A 17,542-nucleotide genomic window follows, 5' to 3' on the forward strand; every position below is an offset into this window, starting at 1 on the left:
CATTTCTTACTAATTTTCAATAATGACATTCTATACTACAGCTAATTTATAGTTATAATTTGTCTAATATGTTTCATAATTTTCCAACCTTTTGATCTCCTCTTCTCATGTTGTCCTATTCAGAAAGTTGCTGGGTACTAGAAATACATCATAGACTGTGGAACAGTCACTATTCTTTAGGGGTGTGTAGTCTAGGATTAATAATGTAGGTCTGGACACTAGGCTTTCTAGCTTCAAATCCCACTACATAATAACTGTGTAGCCATCAGGGACCTGTTTTTATCACCTCTATGATGGGAATAGCAATAACATCTATGTGTAAGGGTTTTGTGAGGGCTGAATTAATTCATGTAACACAAAATCATGGCTTGCACATATTTACTCCCATATATGTTTGTTCAATAATATTTAAAAAGAGACACTAATGAATACACAAATTATTTTAATACAATGTATTAAGGGTTATAATTAGCCATGAAATTCCATTAGAAAATGGGCAATTTACACAGACTGATAGAGATTATGAATGTCTTACTGGAGGAAATAAAATAAATGTTGGAAAATGGTGGTCAAATGGAGGAGGGGGAAAATACATTTCAAGTATAGGGAACAAAATAAGCCATGCAGTCTAAAACAGCACGTGTAAGCTGCCTTGTGTCACACAACTGAAATGTGTAAAGCAGAGATATCTATTTCATTCTGTTCCTAAGCTCCCGGAGAGGGAAGTCCTGGGCTGGCATAAGTGCAGCACTTGTAGTCTCTAACCCAGAGCTTTACACAAAAGAGACCCTCATCATGTCATGCATTATTCTTGTGATGGCTTTCTAAACTTCTCTCAAATACTCTTCTCAATCACATTTCAATCTACTTCCTGTAGAGCCTCCAGAATAACCTATGGTACACACATAATCCCTCAGAAGAAGAAGAGGCTGAACACTAGTTTCTGCTTGTTACCAATGGCATTAAAGACACATTCCTGGTCTAGTACTAGACATGTTTTTCATAACTTAAGGCCTCTTTGCTTTTTATTCAGCCTCCTCTTTTCTTCCATCTAAATCATACATGTTTACCTACACATATGAAACAAAAATAATTGTTCTAACTACAACACCTCCGTTTTTGTATAGCACACATTAAATCTAGAAGTTTAAAACAAATGCAGTGGGAAGAGCAGAGAGAACACAAAAGAAAATACTCTTAAAGGAAAGAGATTTCCTGAACACTGATCAGTTCTTAGTATCATGTTCTTGAGGACTCACTGTCTGGAAGATCCTGCCCTTTTTTTTATTTAAAAAAATTTTTTTTTTAACGTTTATTTATTTTTGAGACAGAGAGAGACAGAGCATGAATGGGGGAGGGTCAGAGAGAGAGGGAGACACAGAATGCAAAACAGGCTCCAGGCTCTGAGCAGTCAGCACAGAGCCTGATGCGGGGCTTGAACTCACTGACCGTGAGATCACGACCTGAGCTGAAGTCGGGCGCTTAACCGACTGAGCCACCCAGGCGCCCCGAGGAAGATCCTGCCCTTTGATTTGTACTTCTACATTAGTTTCTTAACTGATCTCCACACCTGTCTTCTTAAAACATAATCTCCACAACTGTGCACTTTCCCAGTGAAAATCAGATTTCATCTCATCTCTGATCAAAACTTTTAATGGCTTTTATCACACTCAGAGTAATATGCCAATGGCTCTACTTATTCAAACTCATCTCCTACCACCAGAACTGCAGAGGTCTCCAAGCTGCTCCTCAAATATGCCCAAAGATTTCTATTCAGTATGTTTGCACCCAGCTCCCTCTACCTTAAATACTTGCTTTGATTGTTCTCTCACTTTTTTTTTTCAATCCATATCATCTTTTCAGAAGCATACCCTGCTTATTACCAATCAGTTTACATTCTAATGTCTTATTTGACCTTTTATGTATTTTAGTGGGCTAGAGGTCATGCTTAGATTCTGGTAATCCCTGCGTACTTCAAAGTATTAGTCTCCTCGGGGCACCTGGGTGGCTCAGTGGGTTAAGCGTCCGACTTCGGCTCAGGTCATGATCTCACGGTTGGTGGGGTCGAGCCCCACGTCAGGCTCTGTGCTGACAGCTCAGAGCCTGAGACTGATTCTGATTCTGTGTCTCCCACTCTCTGCCTCTCCTCTGCTTACTCTCTGTCTCTTTCTGTCGCTCAAAAATAAACAAATGTAAAAAAAAAAAAAAAGTATTAGTCTCCAGGCCTTGAAATTAGAGTCTAACTCCTGAATTCTGTTATCAAATCTAAGAATCATTTAGTAAGGCTCTGCTCAGCCTCCAGCAGGCTGTTCTTTGGTTAGCATTATATGATTTCCACATTTCATTCTCTATTAATGTCTATAAATCCCTCATTTGAAGGGTTATTGAGAACACTGTAAATGTTATACGTAAAGTACTTAATAGACTGCCTGGCACAAAATAATGAAGAGGCTCTACTATTACTATGATTGCTGGTCTAATGAGATGCATGAGGTTTCTGAACAGGAAAACTAGTTTTTCCTGCTGAGCTAATGAGAATTTTATTAGGAGTCCAGAACCAATTTTCTTGTTTAGATTGCCTGGACTAATCCAGAAATTACTTGGGTTTAGAATTATCCCACAGAAAGTGAAGCTAGGGATCCCAGGGGCTGAGGTAGAAGTGTGGAGGTCCAGCATAGCTGAGGGCATTTGAGCATCTGGACTGGGTCTTAGGACTGCCTATATTGCCTGTCCTTGACTTCCTCTGACTGTGTAACCACCAAAAAAAAAAAAAAAAAAAAAAAAAGGAAAGGATTTGAATATTCCTTACAGGATACCTAAATCCTAGTCTTCAAAGTGCCCTGGGGAATGTATTTTATTTTTAAAAAATAAATCAACCATAATGTGACACATTTCTTTTTTAGAAAAAGAGAGTATGAAAGAGGCCAGAGTGTTGCCTTGGAAAGGACCTATGGCCTGAAAACACATTTACAGCATATTACAATCCAATCACAGCTTTGCTTATCTATTTGGAAAGGCATTTATACTGCACTTATTACCTAGTCCCTGTTAAAGCTGTTTATGGAGACCACAAGGAAGAAATAATTTTTATGCTCCTTTTAGTTTGCTATAAATTCAGAAACAATTTTGCTTGAACAGCTGATCTGTGAATTAATAATGAGGGACTATAACTTTTTTTCACTACAGTATGTCAAGTACTTCTTTGTGTTTAAAAATTGATGAGACTCAAAACTCCATTTCTTTACACGAAACAGATTTCAAAGGCATATGGGGCAATCACCACTTCCCTCATAAGGAAAGTTCTTTCCAAGATCATGTCTTGGCTAGTAAAAAAATAAATAAACAGTGTTTAGCTTTAAATTCAGTATGAAATAAAATACTATGTTCTTTCATTAAGTACTTCCTGAAAGTATCCTGACAAATGATGTAAAGAATCATTTCTGGTAAAATATGTCATGATTTATCTCAGAAATTCTACCCTAAGGAGCAACTGGGTGGCTCAGTCGGTTTAGTATCTGACTTCGCCTCAGGTCATGATCTCATGGTTCGTGAGTTCAAACCCCTTGTCAGGCTCTGTGCTAACAGCTTGGATCCTGGAGCCTGCTTCGGATTCGGTGATTCCTTCTCTCTTTTCTGCCCCTCCCATACTTATGTTCTGTGTCTCTCTCAAAAATAAACATAAAAGAAAAAAAAAGAGCTTTAAAAAAATTCTACCTTAAGAAACAATTAACTGAGTCTTTTCATAATGTAAATAACTCTCTTAATTGCTTTCATTGGCCTTATATATTTATTTTTATGTCTACTGTTTTTGAAGAAGCAGTATTTTCTCTAGATTATTTTTCATTCACTATTAGATTGAATTTACCAAGACTAAGACGTTAGTGAAATGAGAATCCTATCATTCGTATAAATGGACAGGTATAGGTCAATATGAAAATACTCTCTTCTCCAGATATGATGCCTTAGTCCTGAGCATGGACACATCAGCAGCTGAACCAAAGTCAACCTGAAAGTGACCTGAGGCAGTGGACAGGGTTTGACCTTTCTAGTATTTTATATGGTTTATCATCAGTTGGAGGATAGAGAGGAGATAAAGCTTTACTGATGTTGAAAGATTGCCCAGATTATCCATGTAGTAAGAATAATTCTTAAGGTAACTTTAATATAATTATTTTATCATTGGAAATAGGGTGTTGATTTAATCAAAACATTTCCTGGATGTTTACTGGGATATAGGGGATGACAGTAAATGATATAGTGTCTTCAAGGCAAATAGTCTACCCTACTTAAGGTTTTAATTTTTGCGTGGCAGGGAGAAAATTTCCTAAGTAGTTTCTGCAGACGACTTGCATTTTCATTTGAAGAAAAGCTTATACTTTTTTTCCCCCTTTATCTAAATTTTTAAACACATTTATTGGTTTTCTTTTGTGTTTTTTCCCATTCTATCTCTTTATTCATGTGTGTGTGTGTGTGTGTGTATATATATATATATATACTATATATATGACTATATATGACTATATATATATGGCTATGTATACTTATATAAATATATGTATTATATATTTATATATGCATATAAAGGAAATCCTTTCTCTTTCCTGTTTTCTCTAGGACTCAGTATGCTAATAAGATTTTGTAAATGTATAGTCTCTAAGTGTGGAGACTGGAAGTTTAAGTCAGAAAATGGCAGAACATGACTTTGAATCTTTGCAGATATGCACTCTGCACATGAGCTTCAATTTTACAAATTTTAAAAGGAAAAAAAAGGTTATATAATGTTGGAAATTTTTTTAGAGGCAGACACTAAAGTGAGAAAAAAACTGTAGCTAGGAAAGAAAATCATTTATATTTCATAAAATGTTGGTATCTTGACTTAATGTTCAAATTTTCCTTATTTAGATATTAGTTACATCAAAGTATGTCAAATACCAATCCAAAGATTCTGGGGATGTGTCTTCTTCCTGTACAATGCCACAAGAATAGGCTGAGCCTAGCAAGGATTTATCTGTAGTTAAGGCTATATTTGACAATACGGCGAGCTGGGCTGTGTTATAGATCTCATAGATCTTTGAATAATCATGTATTGTATTTTAACAGGTATTAATTGCCCGGGAAATTCATATTCCAAAGACTGTTGGCCTCCTTTGGGAGAATGATTAATATTTTGTAATTCTTATATACTACCACAAGGCATTAGAGAGAAAAAAGCAGAAAGCCAGATGTTCTGGTCTGAGACAATCTTAAGACCTTGGCGTTTGCTTTGGAACTGGAGAGACTTTAGAGATGATCTGGTTCAATCCCTTCATTTTACAGATGAAAATCTTGAAGCCCAGTGAGATTAAAGGATATACCTGAAGTCACACAGCTCGCTTACTGAGGATCTTGGATTAGGTCTTATGTTCTTAAATTCTATTCCTCTCTCAGGAGTGAGATGGTCATGAGTAGAACTTAAAACTACTGTGGGAAATATATATATATATATTTTTTTTTTTTAATTAGTGCATAGAAAGAAGGAAAGAGTAACTAAGAATGATTGAAGATTGTAAACCAACAGAAAATTCCAGAAAACAAATACTTTCAAAATCTACCATTTTCTAGGTAGTATCTCAATCTATACTATTTGCACAATATTATTTGTTTTGTGTAATTTATAAACATTTTTGTATCTACATATTCTTTATTATAGGCAGATATTAAATTTACTAAAATTGATTAACATATATAGATATGATATATATGTTATATATTATATATACTTATATATATGTTGTGATATGTATGTTTGTATGTATGCATGTCTGTATATATGTGTATTTTAATTGTATATATATGTACACATATAAATTCTACCCAAATGATATTTATTTAACACATTGTCTGTTAGGTACTGCAATAAGTGAATAAGTGAACAGTTTAACAAAATTCTATTACCTTACTTCCAGCAACATAATGTCTAGAATGCAAAGATAAAAAAACCTCTCTAATATAAAGTACAATATGATAAATGCTACAGTAGCTATAATCATAATCAGTTTGAAGAACACAGGAAATGGACAGAGTAATATAGATGCAGCTACAGAATGATACTGAAAAAAATATGGAAAAAATCCTTAAAAATAACAGACACAATTTGATGTGAGTTTTAAATGAGAGACAGTCCTTGTAGGCATGTGTATGAAGGTGGGTGTTTTTAGTACAGGAATTATTCCAAGTTCACTTCTACCACATTCCACTTTCCCTTTCCAAGCTTGAGGGCACATATCTTTCAATAGAAGAAGGTAAATTTTTATTCTACTTATTGAGAGGACTAAAACAACCTTATTTTCTCTGATCTGTAGCTATGAGGACCTTGAAAATAATTTCACATAAAATTTACTTAGTTACCTAATGGTCTCTAGCCACACTTAAAATGATTGCCAACTGTCTCAGAGAATTCAACAAAAGATTTTTGTATATGTTTATTTATTTTTGAGAGAGAGAGACACACACACACACACACACAAAATGTGAGCAGGGTAAAGGCAGAGAGAGAAGGAGCAAGAACCTGAAGCAGGCTCCAGACTCTGAGCTATTGGCACAGAGCCTGACACAGGGCTCGAACCCATGAACTGTGAGTTCCTGACCTGAACTGAAGTCAGAAGTTTAACTGAGCTACCCAGGTGCCCCTTCCAAAGGTGGTTTTTGAAAGGACTTGTATTCTCAACCAAATATCATGTTAAGTATAAATTATGTCAAAGATTCAGACAATAGATTTAAAGATCTAAATCTATTGTTCAGATTGAAATATAAACAATGCATTATCTACTGCAGAAAACCAAACATCACTAATATGCAGGCATTGTAAACATATAAAATAAAGATTGGCTAAACATTACAAAACTCCCAACTTGGAAACTAAATACTCTAGAGTAGAAGTTAACTTTAAATTTTTGCCTAGACCTCAATATGCTTCCTTAGGAAAATATCGCCCTCATTTTTGTTACTTGTAATTTAACTTAATTCAATTAATTTTACTAAACTCTTGCTGACTATTGATTTCTGTAAGATCCATGTTACATGCTGTGTCAGCCATGAAAATAAGATCATCCGTTCTTCTCCTGTGGGGACCCTAATTGACTGAGGGTCTTGGCTGCTGTGCTTTGAAATCTATAGATGCATTTGTGACCTGACCATGTTTTCAACAGGCTGCTCTGAGCCAGTGCTCCAGTCCAGTACTGATAATAAAGCAGACCCATTCCCTCTAGAGGTGAGGCTTCTCTGAATGAGGATTTTGGCTCTAGGACTTCCGAGAGCACTATTAAATCTTCCAGATCTCTGGCAGTCTAGGATGTTTCATCCAAACTGACTTCCTTTTCTTTTCATTGTTCTTCACTCAGGGTCCGACATGCACAGGGTCAGGTAACACCCCCAGCCTTGTCTGTCTCCCTCCCCATTTGTTTTCACAGGTGTTCCTCCTAATAAATTTCTGCTTAGTGTCTGCCTTACAAAAGACCCAGAATAAGACACGTGCATATAAATGATATGTAAAAATAACGCCCAGTTATAATAAGCCATATTGTGAAGGTGACAAAACTTCAATAGAAGCAATAAATTTTTATTAAACCAGAAGGTCAGCCCTCATAGTAAACTGTCAAAATTAGACTGTTCCTTGGCAACTCTCAAAAAACCTATTCATGTTGGTCAATGAATGCAACACTTTATGCTTCTACGATTCAGAAACAATTGGACTTCCCCAAAGGAATCAAAATAGTTTTTTTAAGTGCACTTTATTTTCTGATTATAAAAGTTAGCATGCCATTTAAATTTTTTTTTTAATTTACATGATATTTCCTCTATCTGTAATAAGTCCTCATGTTTCTCCCCTTGTTTAGTATGACTAGCCATGGAACTTGTTGTAGTTGTCTTAGATTGATTAATAGAAATTCTCCAACAGACATAAGCAAAAAGCCACTTATTTTTTAATGAAGTCAAAGATTTAAGAACACGTCTGTATTGGTCAGCACTTCATGCAGAAGATACAACAGATGGCTCTCAGTTGGAGGAACAATTTTATCAGCCCACTAGTCCCCATAAGAGAACTGCTGACAATAACCCTGAAGAGAGAATGAAGATCTATAAAAGTCCCTTCTTTTGTTTCTTCCATCGACTCTCAAGGGATTTATATACCCTCCTAGATTCTTCCAACTCTTTGGGGGATTTTGGCTATTGACGGCCCACTTGCCTAATGTAAGAAACTAAGCATTCCTCAGTGTTTACTGAAGGGGTGAGCTGATGTTCAAATTTCTGTGCAAACTCTGCTAGCGTTTTCACGTTACAAGCTTTGCCTTCTTTATTTCTTTAAAACTGACTGAACACATCACTGCTACTGCCACTTGTCTGACTTGACCAAAATGGTTGTGTCCTTCACTTCTAATAGAAACGTGTTGGCATTACCTCTGTGATAGCCCTTACCATAATGAATTAAACAATGTTTATATACTAAGCTATTTCACTCAGTTATGAAGAACTTGGTTGAAACACATGAGTTAATGATTTCTGTATCAGAATCTTCCACCTGTGCCTCTGTTTGTCTTCAAGGGTCGGATTACGTCCATCAAAAAAATTGGGACATTGCGTTTACTAAGAATAATAAGAATTACCGGCTCTTATAGAGATAGAGGAAAGTAAAGCCTTCCCCTAACTGGTTTCAAGCTTGCAGAAGAAACTTTCTGAAATATGTGCAAGTGGCTTCCACTAATTACATTCAGTCATTCCCTAACTGAGCATTCCTGTGCCAGACAAGGAGCTGTGGGCTAGGGAAAACAGTACAACGAGTATGATTCTGTTTGTTACTAGGAACCTTATTCTCATGGGGAAGATAAATATGTGAACAAATAATTTTTGAAAACTGAGTTCTACTGTCATATACACTTGCATAGAATTCTATGAAAATGCAATTATCAAGGGCTGAAATGCTTCAACAGATGAGATTAGGCATGGAGACCTTGCAGCATAAGAGAGCCTGGAATAGTAGGGGCACTGTGAACAGTCTGTGTGAAACACAAGATAAATATTAGGAAGTAGCAGATGGTGAGGATGAAGAAACAAAATGAAAAACCTAGGTCACAAATGTCTTTAATGCCATGAAAAACATTCTGGTATTTCTTTTAAAGATAATGTATGTTACTGTCCTATTTGAAGCATTGGTTTGATTCTAAATGCAATATGAGTACTAGGGTCAATTAGACAAATTAGGATATATTTTTGAGTAGAATCAATAGCACTGGTTGATCTTGTGAAAGCGTGAAGTGAGATGGTGGATGAGAAGTCCACTTATAAGCAGAAGTCACATGGCAAGACGTGGGATGGGGAGAAAAGTACCAACTGAAGTTTTGCTTTGTTTTGTTTTTAAATCTATATTCAAGTTTCTTTTTTTTTTAATGTTTATTTATTTTGAGATAGAGACAGCAAGTGTGAGTGGTGGAGGGACAGAGAGAGAGGGAGAGAGAATCCCAGGCAGGCTCCATACTGCCAGCATGGAGCCCAATGTGGGGCTCAATCCCACAAACCATGAGATCACGACCTGAGCTGAAATGAAATCAAAAGTTGGATGCTTCATCAGCTGAGCCACCCAGGCACCCTAAGGGGATTATACATTTCTGAAGGGGAGCACTTGCCTTTTTGTCTTGGTGATGGAGGACCAATTGTCTATAAATGACTGTGTGGGCAAAAATGGCAAAGGCAAACAACTTGCTCCCTCAGCCCCACGCACATCAAGGCTGTTTAGAATAAGGCATGTGTGCAAAAATAGGCTACAATAGGGGGAATGGAGTTTCATTAAAATCAAGGAGGGTGAAGAAAAATGCTTTTAAAAGTCTGTGGGTGTAGGGAAATTTAACTCAAATAGCTGTCTATAAAAATAAGATAACGTTGAGGCATCTGAAGTGATTTTCTGCCTATGAGCTCCATCTGTCTGTTTGAAGTTTTTTACATTTATCTCTAAGTGGGCCAAAGTCTATACTTATTTTTTTTTCTTTTATGTTTACAATGTACTAGCAAGAAAATAACAACTGTTACATACAAATAAATGAGCAGCTTATTGTACTGGATGTGTTCATGGTGAAAATGAATATACCATTCAACAAAAGCATTTCATCTAAAATCACTCATATGTTGCCTTTTAATTATCCTTTATCTCTTGCTGATGATTAAAAAAATAGGTTGCCCAATTACCATCTTATATGGCTACAGAATCGTATTTTTCCAATATCTCATGGAAAAAAAGATTATAAAAGTCTAAAGAACACCTAGAATTATATTTCAATTCTATAATTCATGAACTAAATGAACAAAAGATCACTGAATTGAAGTATATCACTACTGGACAAGGGTTCAAAAGTAAAATTAAATTGAAGAATCTAATATAATGAATCACTATCTTAAAGATACTTAAATGTTTTTACAGAGTACTTAATTATCACATACGAAGTAACGTTTTGGAAAAGACAAGCAATCAACTCTGATATAATAGATTAGAAATGAAAATCCATATTATAGTAGTTCCTGTCTCATACTTGAAATTGAAATATATATTGTATCCTTTCTAAAGCCTGTGACTGTAATATTTTATAGTGACTGTAAATAATGTTTTTAGAGTATATAACACACTGTCAGCCATGAAGGAAGCTCATAGATGATGGTATTAAACTGATAAGAACAGATACTACACTTGATCTTAGCCAAAAGGCCTAGAAGCGATCATAGATGATGATAAAAATGAGGAATGAGCTTGCTTGTTTTCCACCAGAAGTAATTTTTAAGCATTGAAACCACCAGAACACAGCACCACCCAATTATTATAAAACATACATTATAATCAATATAATTTAATTGATTTGATGTCTTATAACACAATAAGCCATTGTTTATACATTAGCAATGAACATCTCTCAAAAAACATCCCATAAAACAAATTTCAGAAATATGTCTGACCAAACAATAGATTGTGCAAAATCTCTCCACAAAACAAACACACACAAGGGGAAATGTTAAATGGAAGTAAGTGTGTATGTACTTGTGTTGAGGAATTGGGTCAGATGGGTGTCTTCAACAGAGCAAAGTTTTTAAGAACATTCACACGCAGCACTCCAACCAGACTATGCAGGTTTGTGTCCAGCTTCATGATGTAATAACTTGTGTGACGTTGAGCAAGCCATTGGGTTTTTCTGTGAATCTGTTTCTTTTTTTTTTAATATACGAAATTTATTGTCAAATTTGTTTCCATACAACACCCAGTGCTCATCCCAACAGGTGCCCTCCTCAGTACCCATCACTCACCCTCCCACCCACCCACCCCTCCATCAGCCCTCAGTTTGTTCTCAGTTTTTAGGAGTCCCTTATGCTTTGGCTCTCTCCCACTCTAACCTCTTTTTTTTTTTCCTTCCCACCCCCATGGGTTCCTGTTAAGTTTCTCAGGATCCACATAAGAGTGAACACATATGGAACCCTGTGAATCTGTTTCTTAATGCATGAGATGGAATTGGTATGGCTGTTATGATTAATAAGCTAAACATGCACAAGATACATTCCGTTGTACAGATTAAGTAGTTAATAAACACCAGTTATTTTTGAAGTGATATTAAAAATATCTGACAACTTATAGGTCACAGGCACCAACCAATTAGAATGCATGGCTACCTGGTATACACCTCCTCAATACAAACCCTGATTATTTAATACACACTTATATGTGCATGTGTAAAATATATGTGCATAAAGAGTGATTTGTAACCAACTGACACTTTTCAGTTGTTATTACCGCAAAGTTAAGTTATTCACATAACAAGTTATAGAGATATCCTTTAGTGTATCTAAAGATTATGTCAGGAAAGTTCTCCAGGTAGTGGCCAAAATGAGTTGGCTCTTTGAGAGGCATTTATTGATGCCATGGTCTGGCATATTTTCTATAAATGATTGAAAATGGATTAGTGCCATTTCAGAAGCTTCAGGTCCTGTCAGAAATAGATAATGCCTAACAATACAATATATGCTAATATTAGAGTCATAGAGAAAATAAGATGACTTTGCAGTTCATCTCACAATGACAAGCATATGTTTGATTTTCCTTTTTTTTTAAACCATAATAAAAAAAAAAAAAAAGAATAACCGTAATGTTCCTAGGGGGTACCTAAAACAAACATTTCATCATTGAACATGTAAGGGATGTATCAACATACAGATTTTTGTTCCATTTTTTATCTATATATCATCTATCTAACATCCATCTAGCATCTATCTATCTATCTATCTATCATCTATCTATCTATCATCTATCTATCTATCTATCTATCTATAGCAGCTAACACAATGAGTGTAATCACATATCTGGACTTGTTGATGAAATACTTTATTTTCTCTCCTCCTACCCCTACAGAAAGTCTCTGGCAGTCTCAGTCTCCAAAAGAATGGGGATTTGTCTTGTTCTTTTCATGCTGTTCCGAGTTTCCTAATGAACATCTATGCTGGTGGTTGTTGATTCTGTTCAAAATACTGATGTGCCTCTGGACTGGCCAGATAACATATCTAGATTTTATTTTGGAGATCCTTTTTTTTTGCCATGTTTTCATCTCACTCTTGTGTGAAGGTCTCTATCATGGCTGTGATTTCAACAACTAATGGTGTTTTACTTCAAAAATTACACTATAGGATTAATGTTTACAGTGGCACATATTGAACATAATAGAAATAACTGTGAACAATTCTTTATTAATTCATTTTGAGTATGTACTGATATTCCTAGTCAACTGAATAATAAATTTTGAGAATGTTCAAACATTTACCTATATAATGCTCGTCAGGTAATAAGCATATAGATTTATGATTTGATTACTCTGATAGTGACACTAAAAAATTCTCCAGTATTCCATTTGATAGATATTTATTTAGATTTCTTCTATGCCATCTTTGTTACAGGATGTTTTTACTCAAACTATTTCTCACCAGAGAGAGATAAGGCACTCAATACAGCTACCCACAGTTTTGTGAATCATCAGTCCTCATGATTGACAACAAAACAAATCAAGACAAAACCACACTATCCTTGGTTTTGAACTTTTTCCTATATCTTGTTTGCAGAAGACTATGATTTGCTTTCTCTATAGCACCAATATTAAAACTTAAAATTAAGGGGTGCCTGGGTGGCTCAGTCGGTTAAGTGTCCTACTCCAGCTCAGGTCATGATCTCACAGTTCGTGGGTTCAAGCCCTGCACTGGGCTCTGTGATGACAGCTCAGAGCTTGGAGCCTGCTTTGCATTCTGTGTCTCCCTCTCTCTCTGCCCCCCCCCCAAAAAAAACTAAATAAACCTTAAAAAATTTAAAAATAAACCTCAAAATTAAAATGAACAAAAAACCAAAGCTTCCTGAGCTTTATAAGTTATTTAATAAATATACTGAATATCAACTACAGATGAAGCTCTTCTTTGCTGTGTTATAATTTGACAAATTCAATAAAAAAATTACACTCTTTGGAGAAATATTAGCCATGGGGTGGGTAGGGTTCTAACTTACTTATAAACCTTACTAATTAGTCAATAGTGCTATAAACTAGGTTAGTAGTAAACTGAAACTGAGACACCTAGGGGCTCCTGGGTGTCTCAGTCAGTTAAGCATCCCAACCTGCTCAGGTCATGATCTTCTGGTTTGTGAGTTCAAGCCCCACGTGGGCTCTGTGTTGAAAGCTCAGAAGCTGGAGTCTGCTTCAGATTTTGTGTCTCCCTCTCTCTCTGCCCCTCCTCCTCTCATACTCTGTCTCTGTCTCTCTCTCTCTCAAAAAATGAATAAAACATTAAAAAAAAAAACCCTGAGACATTTAATAAAATGTCCACTCCAATACACATTGCTTTGAACCAGAAAAAAAATCACTGAGTAAATGTCTCTAGAACATTTTCAGAATTTCATGAAAGATATAAATTTCAAACAAACATTCTAGGAGATTTATAAAGAAATCCACCTGAGAAAGGAAAAAAACAAACTAGATTCTCTAAATCTTAGAATTATAACATTCCCAGCGTTCAAGGTTTTGTTCAGTCACAAGTTTCAGTCTAATCCTAAATGAAATAACAAGTTTCTCTCTGAGGAAAGTCCTAGTGAATTTTCTTTTCTTAGCACTTAGAGGAAATGTGGATTCGTGCAAACCATAGAGATAGATGCCCAGATTGAATAAACCAATGGCCTCGTCTGTAACCATTGTAATTTAAAGGACGCTGAGAAAACCTCAACAAATGAAGCCCTATAGTCTCAGTGTTACTCTTGAGCTGCCTCAAGTGATTCAAATATCTTCAAACTGAGTCATCTTCTTAGGATGTTACACAAGTGGTTGATAAATAGCAGCTCCTTATCTCCATAGCACTAAAGCCATGGAGAAGTTTTCAGTAAGCTACAAACTGGGACTTGACTCATTGCCCTTTGCTCTTTTATGCAGAATCACCATGCCAGACAGGCATTCAGAGAAACATTACTAAGTACACGACTTTTTAACAAATATTTACTGAGTGCTAATTTGTAAAACTGCTATAGTTATAGTAACTACACCATGACAAGAAATTTGTCAACCCAAAGCAGTAGGAAAATAGCATTTGTTAATCACCTATAGTGTGCCCAGAACTGCACAAGATCTTGCAACCAACTCAAAATACTGTGAAGTGAATGTCCTTTACAATAGGTGTATTTTAGACATGAGGAAGCCTCCTCTTAGACTCTTTCTTTTGTGAGTAATAGGATATGCACTCCAGACCTTTTAAAAGGAAAAGAATATGGGGATTCATACAGATAGAAATTCTAGAACCAGATCAAGCATAGCTGAAATTTGGTCTAGAGTCATATTAATATAGACCATATTTTTTCTTTGTATATTGGTTCTGCCATCTTCTATCTTGATTTCAGGTCTGGGCTTCACATGGTATGAAAAGAACTGCTGATGCTTTAGATCTCCCAGACCAGCCTACACAGAAAAACAGAAGCTGCTTTCTAGAAAGTCCCAGAAAAATTTTTCATTGTAACATATGGGTTCTGAGTGGGTTACACGCCTATGTCTGAACTAATTATTATAGTCAGAGAGAATATGGGGACGTATTTGTCTATCTCTCTGTACAGGTGCTCTTCCTCTTCAGTTAGTAAGTGAATAAACATATGCAAAAGACATGGACCTAAGAAGAGGGAGGGCGAATCTGTAGCAGACAGTTTTCTTTTTAAAAAATTTACCTTGAGAAAGTTTATTTAAAAGATTTTGAAGAATCACACCCCATTGGAGTCTGCAGAGAAAAGCAGGGAAGAGATGAAAGTGAAAGTGAGTGGGTAAGGCTTTCCCCTCCTGCCACCCCCACCTATCTCTGTTAAATTAACCTGGGTTGACATTTATTTCTTTTACATAAAGACTTCAACTTCGACATAGGGTTCCATTGCTTTAGTAAGAGAAAAAGAAAGAACACTAATATTTTAAAACTAGGTGTCAGTTGACTTGAATATGGACATAAATTGTGTGTAGTTGTAGGTGAGGAAGGGGGAGGAGTAAGTGAACAAAATCATTCCAGCGAATTAAAGATAAACTAATATTTGAAACAAGCAACATTTCTGGATGAGACACATATCCCTACCAGACAATTTTTTTAAATGTCCTTTACAAAGTTTAATTTGCTTAAAATTGCACTGTAGTGAGTGGTAGCATCTGAATTTGAATCTATATTATTATCATCTCAAAGTGTGAGTTCTTTTTAAAAAATATCTTTTAATTTTTATTAACTGTTGTGATATTTACATTGTACTATAGGAAAATAAGATAAAGTTTGTATTCACTTTCCTATTGGAATCTAGAATAATGTCTGGCATGTGAACAGTTCAGCTGTATTGAAAGAATAAATGAAATAAACTAACAATTGAGGTGAGGTTGGTGCACTTAACAAGAAGTTCTGAGGAGAGTGCTAGCATAAATGACAGAGGAATAGAAAATGTTGCATGAATTGGAGTGTTTTTGAGTTTGGCCAGAAGATGGACATATATTAAGAGGGTCTATATCAGAATCAGAGAGAGCCCCTTAGATAAAATGAATGGTTAAGTGGGAACAGGAAAGTATGGTCCATTCGCTGGACCGTAAAGTATGTGCAGATCAGTCCTAGGAGTTCCGATCAGTAAGGAAGTGGGTTCAACGTAGTTTGGACTTAACCTATATGCAAAAGGAAATATTTTAACATTTTTTTTCTCCCCAGTGCAGAACTATATCATCACAGCTAGGAATTCAGGAAGAGGGATGTAGTGGTTCTCTGTTTAGTGAACTGAAGTAGGGAGAAAAAGAAGTAAAGAGAAACAGTGAAGACCTCATTGCATTAGCAAGGTGCGAGATAAGGAAGCTCAGCTTAGGTCTGTGTCATGAGAGTGGAGAGGAACAGATTAATAAATAGACATTATGAAGTTAGACATGAGCAGACAGCAAAAAATTACTGTGGGATCTGTAGGGACTGTAGACACCACATCATATTTTTTTCCTCTATCCCTTCTGAAATCATTTACCTTTGGAAGAGGAAAATCAAACTTATCTAAGCAAAATTAAATACTGTGTTAAAGGTCCCAAAGGATCTGAAGAGCTACTTTCCAACCTAGGTCTTGTGCGAGTCTCAACACAAATGAGAGAGAACGAAAATTCAGAATGCCAAGGGGACTCCAATTAGGGAAATTATAAAAAAATTTTATCAAAGGTGGCTTTGAGATAAGCTCTGAAGGGTTTATTGGGCAGATGATGAAGAAACAAGGCATTCTGCAAATAAATGCAGATAGGTGAGAAAATACGGTGTAGGTTTGCTGTGAAGAGGAGAGTTTAGTTGTAGCACAGGTGCATACAAGAGAGAGAGGGAATGTTTTAAAGGTAAGTTTAAGATAATTTGTAGAGGATATCAGTCATTAAGATTTACCTGAAAAGTGAAAAAAGGACTTGAACACTAAAATGTATTAAGTGTTAAGAAACTAAATTTAGACACAACTGAGTTTATAGCTGGTTCCAACACTTATTAGTTAAGTGATTCACCATATGTAGAATAGGGATAAAAATTTATGTAGCTGCTAGTTTTAAATGAGGCAGTGCATAAAAATTCTGAGCTCATTGTCTGGCATAGAATAAGTGCTCAATGTTTCCTCATTATTCTTAACATATTATATAATAACCATAGTAATAAGAACAAAACTATAACCAAGCAATGCAACCTGAGGGTATATAAATGATAAAGTAAACTCACACTTGACTTCAGAAAATCAGGCTTTGCTACTATATTAAAATAAAATTGTAGAAAACCACTTTAAATGATTGTTATACATAGGACCAGAGGAAAGTTGGACATTAATCATGAAGCTGCTAGACAATATGAATAAGTGGTAGTCATGTATTTCCTGTATTTCTAATAAATTTCCCATGTACCTGGGCTTCTTTTTCTTAATATTTTCATTCCTTTATTTCCTGATAAAATTCAAATTCTTGATTTATTTATTCACATAACTTTTAGGAAATCATTATGAGTT

The 17,542-nt window shown here is 35.6% G+C and overlaps 1 protein-coding gene and 1 pseudogene across 3 annotated transcripts in view; both read right to left on the reverse strand.

The window, feature by feature from the left end:
* Positions 1-17,542, reverse strand: part of FSTL5 (follistatin like 5) — a 722,149-nt gene that overhangs the window by 23,354 nt on the left and 681,253 nt on the right. The gene's annotated exons all lie outside the window — the stretch shown is intronic.
* Positions 10,609-10,741, reverse strand: LOC125924179 (uncharacterized; annotated as a pseudogene).

Source organism: Panthera uncia, chromosome B1 (genome assembly GCF_023721935.1).
Source record: "Panthera uncia isolate 11264 chromosome B1, Puncia_PCG_1.0, whole genome shotgun sequence".
In the NCBI taxonomy this organism is placed as follows: Eukaryota; Metazoa; Chordata; class Mammalia; order Carnivora; family Felidae; genus Panthera; species Panthera uncia.